Genomic DNA, 13,618 nt, shown 5'->3' with positions numbered 1-13,618 from the left:
CTTGTGCCACAGTAGACCTTCTGTCGGTTCGGACCAGACGGGATAGCCTTCGTTGCCCTCACGCATCGATGAGCCTTGGGTGCCCAACACCCTGTCACCGGTTTGTGGTTTGTCCCTCCTCGGACCACCGTCTGTAGGTACTCACCACTGCTGTCCGGGAGCACCCCAAAAGCCTTGCCGCGATTTTAAGTGGGCCTTCTGTAAATCATGAAGCAGACATCTTGCTTACCATGGTCAATTACCCCTAAGGGAAATCCATGATTACAAAGGTTTGAAAAGCTGATATTACAACCTTTGTGCTGTTAAAAGATTGAGGAGGAGGATTTAACTAAAAGAAGCGAATAGCTCAGCTATTTTAACATAAGTATAGCTTTTCCAGTAACAAGCTGTTTTCTAACGAGTAGCAGTGTATTGTCACAAAACGCTACATTTTGTTGTCACGTTGTATTGTGAATGAGAAATGGAGTCAAGGAAGTAATCAAACAAACTCACCTGAACAGCCCTCTTTCTCTCACTGATTCATTTTAGTGAGTCGGTTCTTTCGGATGGTTCATGTAAACAAACTAGTTCCCCGCGCAGCCTTTAAGGGAATTTGTCTTCTTTTTTTAAGTGAAATATTTAGTTAATTTCTGCTGTTTATCATTATATTTAGATTCTGTCAGGGAGTTTTCTAGTGTATTAGTGTAAATCAAGTCTAATTTTATGTTAAATTAAATGTTGTCACCCTATTTGTTTAATCCTTACGAAAACTAACCATGGTTTTACTATAGTAATATTGTACCCAGACAGTACACATCTCAGAGATGTCTGTTTAAGATATTTTCATCTGGAAAACATTACATTCTAATTAACATCTGCTAAACATCTTAAAAAGATCAGATTTACAAACATTCTAAATTATAAAATCTGCTGAATGTCTTATTATAGCCCCTTTCACACATGCAACCAGGTAAATTACAAGAAAATCATTGGGTTGCCTTTACTGGTAAATGTACCACATGTGCTGTTCATATATACCATCAAAATGGACATTTATAGGTACCAATGATACAACTTCTCATTAAAGGAAATTACCAGAGCAGAATTTACCAGTATTATCAAAAGGGTCGTGTTCAAACATGACCTCTATCCTGAAAATTGCTGTACATTTTCTGGAAAACACAGTATGTGTGAAAGGGACTATTGACAGCTGAGCAGTTGGCAAGCAACCCCACATGAAACAGGCAGATCGAGTTCACTCTGCCCGGGATCAGCTGAGCTGTGGGATTGGGGAATATTTAGAGGTTCCCCTACCTGTGCTACAGGAGATGGTGGAGGTAAGAGATAGATGCTGAAAAACAAAAACAAACAAGTGTTTAAGCTGGGCTGTTTTGATTGGGCAATTTTAAACTGGTCAGGTCAAATTTGGCTGGGAGACCAGCTAAACCATTTTAAACCACCTTGGGGAGCCATGCACATGTGTATGAAAATCGAAACAATGACAGTGAATTTTCTAATCTTCTGTTGCTGTTATTTATCAATTTCACCTTTAACCTTTAATACTGTAACAGTTACAAAGAACATTCGTCCACATGTGAGATCAAGAGAGAGAAAGAATAAGCGTATGAGTTTATCTGTAACTGTAATGGTGTAAGATTATCCTGCATAACCATGACACTGCAATCATTCTCACACCGCAAAAGACTTGTGCTTATAATGTTTACGTGTAGCTAATATATTATCTGACTGCATAACATGCTATTGTTTTACACTCCTCAAAATGAGTTGGAGCAACAGCTGTATCACTAGAAGCGTTTGATATATTTTCCTTTTTTTTACACCTTTAAGACTGTACCACGAGGAAACAAAACTAGTTAATTTACATTTATTCATTCATTTAGCAGAGATTTTTATCCAAAGTAACAAATAAAAATATACAAACAAATGCGACCGATCAGTTGAAGTACAGTTGAATCCAAAATACAGTTAAGTACCAGTACGAAGTAATCATTAAATATTGAAATCTACTTTTCCTCAATGTGAGTTTTTTTTTTTCAGTCGTTATTGATCTTTGCAGGTGTGTTCTTAGCTGATCATGCTGGTGGTACTGAGCATCCCCCTGTTATACAAGGAGCTGACTCTGGGACAGTATTTGAGGAGGGGGCCTGTCCTGGCCTTGACCAAAGCCTGTCCCCTGTTCAAAGGTAACAGTCCTCTGGATAAAATATGTGTGGTTCATTACAATAACTGTAATACTGTTTTTCTGATGATGTTATATGACATTAAGATTGAAAAATATTAACATATACCTAGAAATTGATTTTGGAAATATGATAAATATTTACAGTCTCACATACAGTAGGCACAATACAATTGTTGATCACGATAAGACAATATGAAAATATAAAATGATACAGTATGATTCATCACTGGATCAAAATCTGGTCAAAGGTCAGTAGCATTGATGCAGTAACATTAACTTGTCATATATTCCTCAGGTGTTGGCATGGTCACAGTGGCCATCTCTTTCATCATGTGCACATATTATAATCTAATCATCACATGGGCGCTGTTCTACATGTTCAGCTCTTTTTGGAGTAAACTGCTCTGGGAGAACTGTAACAACACATGGAACACAGCTGTGGCAAGGAGGAGGGCGGGGCCGGGTCGTGATGACGCACGCCCGGCCCCTAATCAGGATAATCAAGCTGACGAGAGGGATAAAGGCGGCCGGAGGTGGCAGTTTGGCAGAGTGAGAGCTACAGGCAGCTGCCCTGTATGCGTTTGTGATATATGTATTTTGCTTTAAGTTAACCATTAAATGATTATTTATATTGTCAAGCCGGTTCTCGCCTGCCTCTTCCTTTTCCTTTTATCCAGTTAAAATGGCGAACTGCACAGACCGCGTTACCAACAGCTCGTCGTCATCCACGGCAGTCAACAGTTCTTCAAGTGTGCTCATAACCTCATCTCTTCTCATCTAATTTTTTCTTGTCTCATCTCATCTCATCCCATTTCGTCCCGTCATTGTCAAGTTATAACATGATTTTACTTGTATAGTCTCTCCTCTTCTCATCACTTCTCTTCTCTTTCTCTTCTGTTGTTTCATGTTGTTAGGGGGGCAGTAGTACCACTACCACTGTAGAGGGGCAGTGGTGGCTCAGTGGTTTAGGCTCTGGGTTACTGATCAGAAGGTTAGGGGTTCAAGCCCCAGCACTGCCAAGATGCCACTGTTGGGCCCTTGAACAAGGCCCTTGAACCTATCTGCCTAATGTATCATGGCTGACCCTGCACTCTGACCCCAGCCTAGCTGGGATATGTGAAAAAGAAGAATTTCACTGTATATGTGCAAATGTGTGATAAATAAAGATTATTATAATTATAACATTTGTCAAGTCATTTTTATTTACATAGTCTAATCTCTCTTCTATTTTCTCCTCTTTTTTTCCTCTTCTCATCTCGTCCAGTCCTGTCCCATCCCATCCCTTTCATTCTCTTCCCTTCCCTTCTCTTCGTTACTTCATGATGTTATAACATGATTTATCAAGTCATTTTTATCCGTCTCTTCTCGTCTCGTCTCATCTTGTCCCGTCCGGTCCCTTTCCTTCTCTTCTTGTGTTACTATGTCTCTTCTCTTTTGTTATTTCATGTTCTTATAACATGATTTGTAAAGTCAATTTTACTTGTATAGTCTCTTCTCTTTATGTGATGTCTCTTCTGTAATATCATGTTGTTATGACCACTGGTAAAGTTCTTGGTTTGTTGGCAAAGTGTTGTTAGGTGAAGTTCTAAGGTCTATAAATTTAAATGTGTGTCGGGCTCTGTTAGTTATAAGGTTCTGGAGGGGACCAGCGGTGTAGATGAGATGGGAATATTGAGGTGGGAACTCTTCCTCCTGCTGCTGCTGGCCTGGATTCTCATCTACCTTTGAATCTTTCGAGGGGTCAGATCAACTGGGCAGGTGGGATATGACAGGTTAAGAATATATCACTAATCATTATTCTGCACAGAGTCTCAATACAACAATATCTGCTGATGCATTCATACAGTTAACATATTAAAGTTTCTAAATATCTGCCCATATGTTTACATGTTTGTTTCTCCATGTGAGCCATCACCTTACAAAGAATTACAGTGATGGTAATACAGTGATACTTTGATATCATTCATGCTACTGAATGATTACCATATTCATATACCATAGTTGTAATGACTTCCCAATAAAGCCAGAGGTGGCTTGGTGACAGGCGTGAGCTAGTATTTAACACATGCTCAAAGAGTCCATGAATTGGACTCTAAGCCATCAGAAAGGAAATGTGTATATTCCTCATGAAACTTCTAGTTCCTTTACAATTTCCTCTTCAAACCACTGCACCGTTGTTTGGCAACACACAAGTTGTTATGTAGTATGTAATCATCAGTCCTGAATGGCAGCTTCAAACTGTGAAGTCCATCCTGTAGTTTGGCCATGTTGTTCATTATTTGCATGAACCAAAGATCTTCTCTGGACATCTCTTCCTTATCTGTGTTGTATTCACTGAAATCCTGATAATACTGAATGTGGAGCAATTCCTCTAGTTTTCCAATAGAGATCCTGTTTACGGTGACGGAGGGTGTTCCAGTTTCATCCCTCCAGTCACTGCTTCCTTCCAATAGCCCATTAACAACTCACCCCTGTAGGGTTCTAATGGCATATAGTCCATTACCATAGCTGTTTACGACCTTCCAAGGTTACATTATCTTACATGCGTTGGCTCCAATCAGTGAATCCACATTGGCTCCAATGCGTGGAATTTTTACACTGTCCAGATATGGCCATCTGGATAACTCTTCCTGCATAACAACAATGTTGTCTGGTGTGACAGGCATCATCTTCTGAGTGTACACATCATAAAGGGAATAGAAACGGTTGTTGTTGATTCCACTAACTTCCAAACCTGTAACAGCACTGCAAGACAAAGACTGCTCTTGTCCCATGGTGCGCAGATACATTTTCACTCTTTTACCACTTAAGTTAAGCTCCTTCATTAGATGGTCTGAGCAAAATGTGGCTGAACTCCCAGGGTCCAGAAAAGCATAGGTTTGGAATATTTTGTCATCTTTGACAGACTTTACTTGGACTGGTACCACTGACATCAAGCACTTCTAATTACCGGCCCTGTGTGTCCTGTCCACAAGTTTGGGCAGAAATTTGACTGCTCCATTTCCCTGATTCATCCACCTGTGGATTGTCAGTTGATACATTACGATGTAAGTGCAAGACTGTGGGATGTGCATATTCACAAATTTAACAAACAAGATGGTTGTCACATTCCTTGCTCATACAGTTTGTCCTGACTTCAGACAATTGAAACAAATTCCTTTTCTTTTTAAAAAGTCAGTCTTTTTTCATTGTGATATCTTCATGGAAACGTTACACCTTTCTAGAGAATTATTACCTTGACAGAACAAACAGGTCTTGTTTCCATTGGGCTTGTGCACAGAACAACTTCCCTGCTGCAGCGTTAAAGTTTTAGCTGGAACTGACGCAGCAACATTTGTGGCAAAACTGTTCCCTCTGATTGTCTTTTAACCGCACTTTTTTGTTTGTCTTGAATGTATCCAAATACAGGATCTGATGCCATTTTGTCTCTCACTGAACTCCACAACATGTGAGAATTTGGCTCTACCTTGGTTCAGTTCCATTATTTCACAAGCCATTTCTCTCCAGTGTTCTCTCAGCTTGAAAGGTAATTTCACCACAACATTTCTCATGTTGCTGGGCATATTGAGCTCCTGTACATAGGAAAGATCATCCATGGTGTTGCAACATGCACACAAAAACAAAGAATATGCTTGTAGCCCTTGTGCATCTTCAGTCTTTATGGTGTGCCAGCCTAAAGCTTTCTCCATGTATGCAATAGCCACCTTGAATTCATTACCAAAGTGTTCCTTGAGAAGATTAATGAATAACCTCATTCTGGGGCTAGGTGCTGGCAGCTTCAAACCAAGCTGTCCTCAAGTGAACTGCTCAAGAAAGTACAAGGTTGTTTCCTCAATACATTTACATTTATGCATTTGGCAGATGCTTTTATCCAAAGCGACTTACAGTGCCCTTATTACAGGGACAATCCCCCTGGAGCAACCTGGAGTTAAGTGCCTTGCCCAAGGACACAATGGTGGTGGCTGTGGGAATTGAACCAACAACCTTTTACTTACCACTTCAGTGCTTTGGTCCACTATGCCGCCACCACCACTCCTACAATACCATGTTCAAAGACTGGTATCTCTCTTTTGGGAAGCGTGTGAGGTTGAGCTTGCTGTACAAGATAAGCTGTTAATTCCTCCTAAATGTCAGAAAACATCTGAAGGGGTTGTTGATGTGAATAATGATGTTGTTCTTGAGGACATTGTTTCAAATGAGTCAAAGTTTGCCACTGAATGTAGTAAAAACATTTCACGCAGCACTTATGGCATGCGCTGCTGCATTAAAAACCAAACATGCTATTGAAGCACAAGAGGAGGATTTAAGAATGGAAAAAGTTACAACTGGATTTAGATGTTGAAATTGCAGCATCCACTGCAAAACACATCTGACAGACACAGCAAATGCTCATGTACTGGCAGTTCACATTCAAAGGGAAAAGGAATGATTGATTCTACCTGTGCCAGTAATTTACATACCAATGGACACAGCTGCAACTTGCAACACTACATCACAATCAACATCAGTGCAACAGAAAAGAGATTCTTGTTGAAGAGTCAACAAGGAAACAATGATTACCAACATCATGATTTACATTATTCCGCTCATGGATATATTCACATGTTCAACACACTCATTTGTTTGGTATCATGTTTTTCAGCTTCATCATCAGGCAATAAAATCAACAACTCATGTGCTTTTTTTAGCTTCTCAACATAACTCGTTTAAATTTTCAAAGGCAGATCGTACCTCAAATTCATATTCTTTGTCTTCATGCATCAACCTTTTGATTGTCTCTATCATTTTGTGAGCTTTGTTCAGTTTAGCCTTTCTTAGTTTCTGCAGTGAATCAAGGTTTTCAACCAAGGCCTTGACTGTGAGTTTTTCAGGCTCATTTTCAGCAAAAAACTGCTGGCTTGTCACAGCGGACTCATCCGCATCCATTTTATATACAGTTCCCAATAACCACGCAGTTCATCATTGCAAACAAACAGAACGTCTTAGACTTTTAGCTGTATTCCACTAAGCTGTACCACACGTTAGACAGGGTAGTTATGGGAGACACATTAAACACGGTCAATAACTGTGTGCTTCCCTGATTACCAGCCACCTGTCTTCCCTAACCCAGGTGCTAAATTGTCCCTGTAATAAGTGCACTGTAAGTTGCTTTGGATAAAAGCATCTGCCAAATGCATAAATGTAAATGTAAATCCCTAATTACCTGAAATAATGCTACCCAGTGGACAACAAAAACATTACACAATAGACATCAATAAATGGCTTCTACAGTGGTGTTTGGGTGTATCTCACGAAAACTGTGAAGAAGTCATATTACTTGAAATTGCTTTATTACAGTAATACGAATCTAATTAGAATCATCATCAAGAATAATGGAAAATACCAAAACTCAGTCAAGAGTAAAATGTCCAGACACACTGAATGAAATGTTTTTTTGTTTTTGTTTTTTTGCATTAAAGTAATGAGAATTTGTAGAGGAAAATGTGCTTAATTATCATGAAAAATATGTCAAATTGTCCTCATTTTCTTTGTGTAAAATATTATAATTTTTTTTTCACAGGTGATGTACTTCACAGCTCTTTTTCCCTATGTAATTCTTCTGGCTCTGTTGATCAGTAATGTGTAGCTGCCTGGAGATATAGATGGCATCAAATTCTTCATCATACCAGAGTGGGACAAACTGTTTAAAGTGGAGGTGAGCACTAGAAAAAGGAGATATTTGAGAAATAAGGCTTAATCAATAGCTTTAAATTATTTATAATTAAATCAATTAATCTCATATTTTGAATTTGGTGAAATTTGTCTGTAATAGTCCTAGACTACCATTCAAAGGTTACTCATTTATTATTTGTTACTATTTTCCAGTTATTGCTGGTAATAGTATACTATGAAATGGAAGTATTGGAATTATGCAGTGACCAAACAAAATGTAAAACAAATATATTTTACAGTATACAGGGCCCTATTTTAAGAGCGCTGGCGCTAAATCATACGCACAAAGTCAGTGGGCATGGCCATGAAGTTTTGGTATTTTCGTGCAAGCATGTGCTAAATCTAGGCACAAGTGGGTTTGGTGAAATTGCACGTACAAAGCGCTAATGGGCTGGGTCAAGTGCAATTTAACTCGGTTCTTCTCCATTTATTCCACTGTCTGCATCCTATTTTTAGTCCATTCCATGTCAAGCACCAGTGATATAATCAAATACAGCACTTTCATAAAGAGTTGGTAGTGTAAATGGACTCTATGCAATGAATTAGAAGAATAGAAATATGGACTTGGGTTCTTTTGTGCATTAACTGTGTCATTGTTGAATGTGATATTTCTATGACAGTGATGCTACTTTTATTCGCATGGAAAATGTGGTTTTCATCAGGATTTGGGTGTAGGCTCCATTACATTTTAGAGAATGCAAGTATTTTTAATCATATTGATCAAGTGACACACAATTCATAGATAGTATTAACAGATTAATAGGAGTGGTGGTGGCGTAGTGGGCTAAAGCACATAACTGGTAATCAGAAGGTTGTTGGTTCAATCCCCACAGCCACCACCATGGTGTCCATGAGCAAGGCACTTAACTCCAGGTTGCTCCAGGTGAGATTGTCCCTGTAATAAGTGCACTGTAAATCACTTTGGATAAAAGCGTCTGCCAAATGCGTAAATGTTATTCTATCGACCTTCCAAGTTAGGCTGTGGATTTTTGCACACACTTCACTTCTGCTGGTTGCTTTTGCTTTAAAAATGAAATTCATTTAAGGAAACACCAAATAATTAAACTAAAACTATTTCTAAATTCAAATTACTCTTCACACGAAACGAAAATATAAACAAAATATTGGAAGTGGTCAAATAATCCTATCTAATCACCTTCTCAAATCCAAACATTTAACCTTCTGCAACGTCTTCCACCGGTGTCTTTTGCAGTGACTTAAAAATCACTCTACGACAACAGGTGGAAAAATATTAATACAAATTAGATCATAAATACAACTGTAAATATAAACATAGCAATAGTAATAATCATTGAAAAAAATAAACCATGTTCCACTGAGTTTGGACATGAACTTTATTACCACCTGCTGGTGGGATCTCCAAACTGCAAATGCAAAAAAACTGATTTTAGATTTTGCGCTGTTGTGCTTCTCAAACGTCTTTGCACAACGACCTATTTCTCAGGAAAATAGCAAATTGCACTTTGAGCCACTTCATTAGCATACAATACACCCACAGTTTGTGCACATACACCCACAGATAGCACAAACAATCCCAACTATGCCCACTTGCGCTTTGCGCTGGCACTTAGAATTGCGCTTAGAATTAGTGCTCTCACAAAAATTTTATAATACACTCGTTACGTGCTGCGTTGTGCGCTGCACCTAGCACGGTCACGAAAACAGAGCCCACAAATTTATATTTGAGCCTCTTCAAAGTAGCCATCCTTTGTCTAGACTGCAGCTCTGCACACTCTGATCATTCTCTGAACCAACTTAATGAGGTGCATCCTGAGATGCTTTTTAGAGTTTTACATAAAATAAAGCTGACATTCTGTTGGCAAGAAAAAGTATGTGAACCCTTTGGAATTACCTGCATTTCTGCATTAATTATTCATAAAATGTGGTCTGATCTTCAAGTCCAAATAATAGACAAACACAATCTGCTTAAAGTAATGACAAACAAATAATTGAAGTTTTCATGTTTTTATTGAACATATTGTTTAATTATTCACAGTCCATGCTGGAAAAAGTATGTGAACCCTTGAATTTAAAAACTGGTAGAACCTCCTTCAGCTGCCATAACCTCCATCAGATGATTCCTGAAGTCTGGTTCATCCTTGGGAGCAATTTCCAAACGCCCGAAGGTACCACGTTCATCTGTACAAACAATAGTATGCAAGTATAAACACCATGGGACCATGCAGCCATCATACTGCTCAGGAAGGAGACGTATTCTGTCTCCTAGAGATGAACGTAGTTTGGTGCGAAAAATGCAAATCAATCCCAGAACAACAGCAAAGGACCTTGTGAAGATGCTGGAGGAAACAGGTAGACAAGAATCTACACTACCGGTCAAAAGTTTTGAAACACTTACTCATTCTTTAATATAATTTTTTTTTCACATTTCAGAATAATAGTGAAGTCATCAAAACTATGGAATAACATAAATGGAAATATGGGAACTATGGGTGACTAAACAAAATCCAAAATAAATCAAAACTGTGTTATATTTTAGCATCTTCAAAGTAGTCACCCTTTGCCTAGAATCTGCAGACATGTACTCTTGACATTTTCTCAACCAACTACTTGAGGTATCACCCTGGGATGCTTTTTAAACAGTATTGAAGGAGTTCCCATCTATGTTGGGCACTTATTGGCTGCTTTTCTTTATTATTTGGTCCAAGCCTTCAATTTCAAAAACTTTTTTGTTTTTACAAAAAATTTGAAATTACAAAACTAATTTCAAACATTTAAGCATACGCCTTCAGATCAAAAGATTTTTAAGATCATGAGAAACATTTCAGTCAAGTGTTTCAAAACTTTTGACTGGTAGTGTATATCCACAGTAAAACGAGTCCTATATTGACATAACCTGAAAGGCTGCACAGCAAGGAAGAAGCCACTGCTCCAAAACCATCATAAAAAAGCCAGACTATAGTTTGCAAGTGCACATGGGGACAAAGATCTTACTTTTTGGAGAAATGTCCTCTGGTCTGATGAAACAAAAATGTAACTGTTTGGCCATAATGACCATTGTTATGTTTGGAGGAAAAAGGGTGAGGCTTGCAAGCTGAAGAACACCATCCCAAACATGAAGCATGAGGGTGGCAGCATCATGTTGTGGGGGTGCTTTGCTGCAGGAGGGACTGGTGCACTTCACAAAATAGATGGCTTCATGAGGAAGGAAAATTATGTGGATATATTGAAGCAACATCTCAAGACATCAGCCAGGAAGTTAAAGCTCGGTCGCAGATGGGTCTTCCAAATGCTCAGTGTTCCTAAGCATACCTCCAAAGTTGTGGCAAAATGGCTTAAGGACAACAAAGTCAAGATATTGGAGTGGCCATCACAAAGCCCTGACCTCAATCTGATAGAAAATTTGTGTGCAGAACTGAAATAGCGTGTGCGAGCAAGGAGGCCTACAAACCTGACTCAGTTACACCAGTTCTGTCTGGGGGAATGGGCCAAAATTCCAGCAACTTATTGTGAGAAGCTTGTGGAAGGCTACCCAAAACATTTGACCCAAGTTAAACAATTTAAAGGCAATGCTACCAAATACTAACAAAGTGTATGTAAACTTCTGACCCACTGGGAATGTGATGAAAGAAATAAAAGCTGAAATAAATCATTCTCTCTACTATTATTCTGACATTTCACATTCTTAAAATAAAGTAGTGATCCTAACTGACCTAAGACAGGGAATGTTTTCTACGATTAAATGTCAGGAATTGTGAAAAACTGAGTTTAAATGTATCTGGCTAAGGTGTATGTAAACTACTGACTTCAACTCTAGGTCCTGTAACTGGTCACCTTTTTAACTTTAGTTGCTCATTTGAAATGGTTCTGCGGTGTGACAAAATATATTTTTTCTTTAAGGTAGCTAAAGTCTGAAAAAGGCTCCAATCAGACTAATTTATGAACTACTATTGATCCTGGGACTACAACAGCACTAAACCTGACTTTGACACAATGGAAACAATATTGATAGACCATCTGCCATACAGAGGATTATTTATGGATGTTTGAATATCACAAATATCAGTTTTAACAAATTCAGAAAAACATTTTCTCGGCTGGTCCAATTGGGAAAGATACAAATGTTTCAGGGTTCTCACATGCATGGGAACCATTTATAAAAGTTTGATTTCAAGGTCTGGAAAGGTGATGGAAGTTTCGATAGTGAATATAAATTTTTCAAGTTAAGCTCTGCTGTCAAACATTTCAATTTCAAGAATTTGCTCTTGTGTAGTGTAAAACATTTTCACGAACCGAAGTAATGTCTGATTTGTAAGTGAATCGTTCTTTAAAGTTGATTCTTTTTAATGATTCATTAGCGAATCAGAGATTGAAATTGCATCACAAACAATTTGAAGTGTCTTGGAAATTCATTGGTCAAAGTGTGGGAACCCTTTAACAATGCACTTTATAACACCGTAATACACAAAACAGTCCAAATATCAGAAACACAATAACCCATTTTGTGATTAGCATTTTTTTAAACAATGCCTTGGGCACATTTTTTATGAATCTTTTAAACACCTCATATTCACAGACAGGCAATGTAACTCAAGAGACACAGAATAACACACGGTCTATAATGTACATTACAAGTCAAAAGTTTGGATACACCAACTTAATCTTTATTATTCATATTTTTCAGGTTTTAGAGTAATAATGAAGTGAAAACTATGAAATAACACTAATGGAAGTAATGGAATAATGTAGTGTCAGATCATTTAAATCAAAACAATTTTATATTTGAGCATACGTCTTTAGTTTAAAAGTTTTTTAAGATCATGAGAAACTTAAATGCAGTCAAGTGCTAACCTTTGATTAGTAGTGTATCTCTTTAGGCTTCATTTATTTTCGGGAAGAAACAACCAATTTTTGCCAGACTTTAATAACGTCTACATGTGATTCTTTATCATTTCAAGACTTTCTCTTTTACAGTTTACTGTTGCCACTATATGGAACCGTCAACCAGGTTCATTATAAAGAGCATTTTAATGGAATTTCTTACAAATAAAAAAAAAATCATTTGGGACCTCTGTTGTTTTACAGTCAAATGGAAAATAATAAACTTAAAACCGGTCATGTCTTGTGTCCATTATGTTTTAATCCTCATTTTCAAACGATTTAATGTTTTATCTCAAGATATAAACCTTTATGTGGGTGTGATGATTTAACAAGGGTGCAACACGAGATATCTCTCTCTCAGGGTTCAAACAATGAACTTTATCCTCTGTATATGTCCAATACTGGCGGCCCTTTTGCTTTCTTTTACAGAAAATGTTCCTTATTTTGTATATCTTCAGCGTTTCAAGCACTAAATTCTGACATTCATGCTAATTCATATTAATTCATGCTAAAAACATACAAACCAAATACTGTAAACATTGGCAATCGTCCACTTGGATTTATACATTATAACAAAGAGGTACATTTCAAAATACTTTTAAATTAAGACTTTGCTCTTTGTTCACGCATGGCAATATTTTAGATAGATTTAATATATATATATATATATATATATACACACACACACCGATCAGCCACAACATTAAAACCACCTGCTTAATATCGTGTAGGTCCCTCTCGTGCCACCAAAACAGCTCTGACCCGTCGAGGCATGGACTCCAGTAGACCTCTGAAGGTGTCCTGTGGTATCTGGCACCAAGACGTTAGTAGCAGATCCTTTAAGTTCTGTAAGTTGCAAGGGAA

This window comes from Myxocyprinus asiaticus, chromosome 3 (genome assembly GCF_019703515.2).
Source record: "Myxocyprinus asiaticus isolate MX2 ecotype Aquarium Trade chromosome 3, UBuf_Myxa_2, whole genome shotgun sequence".
Taxonomy (NCBI): Eukaryota; Metazoa; Chordata; class Actinopteri; order Cypriniformes; family Catostomidae; genus Myxocyprinus; species Myxocyprinus asiaticus.
The sequence above is the reverse complement of the archived record's forward strand: the minus strand, read 5'-3'. Positions refer to the sequence as shown.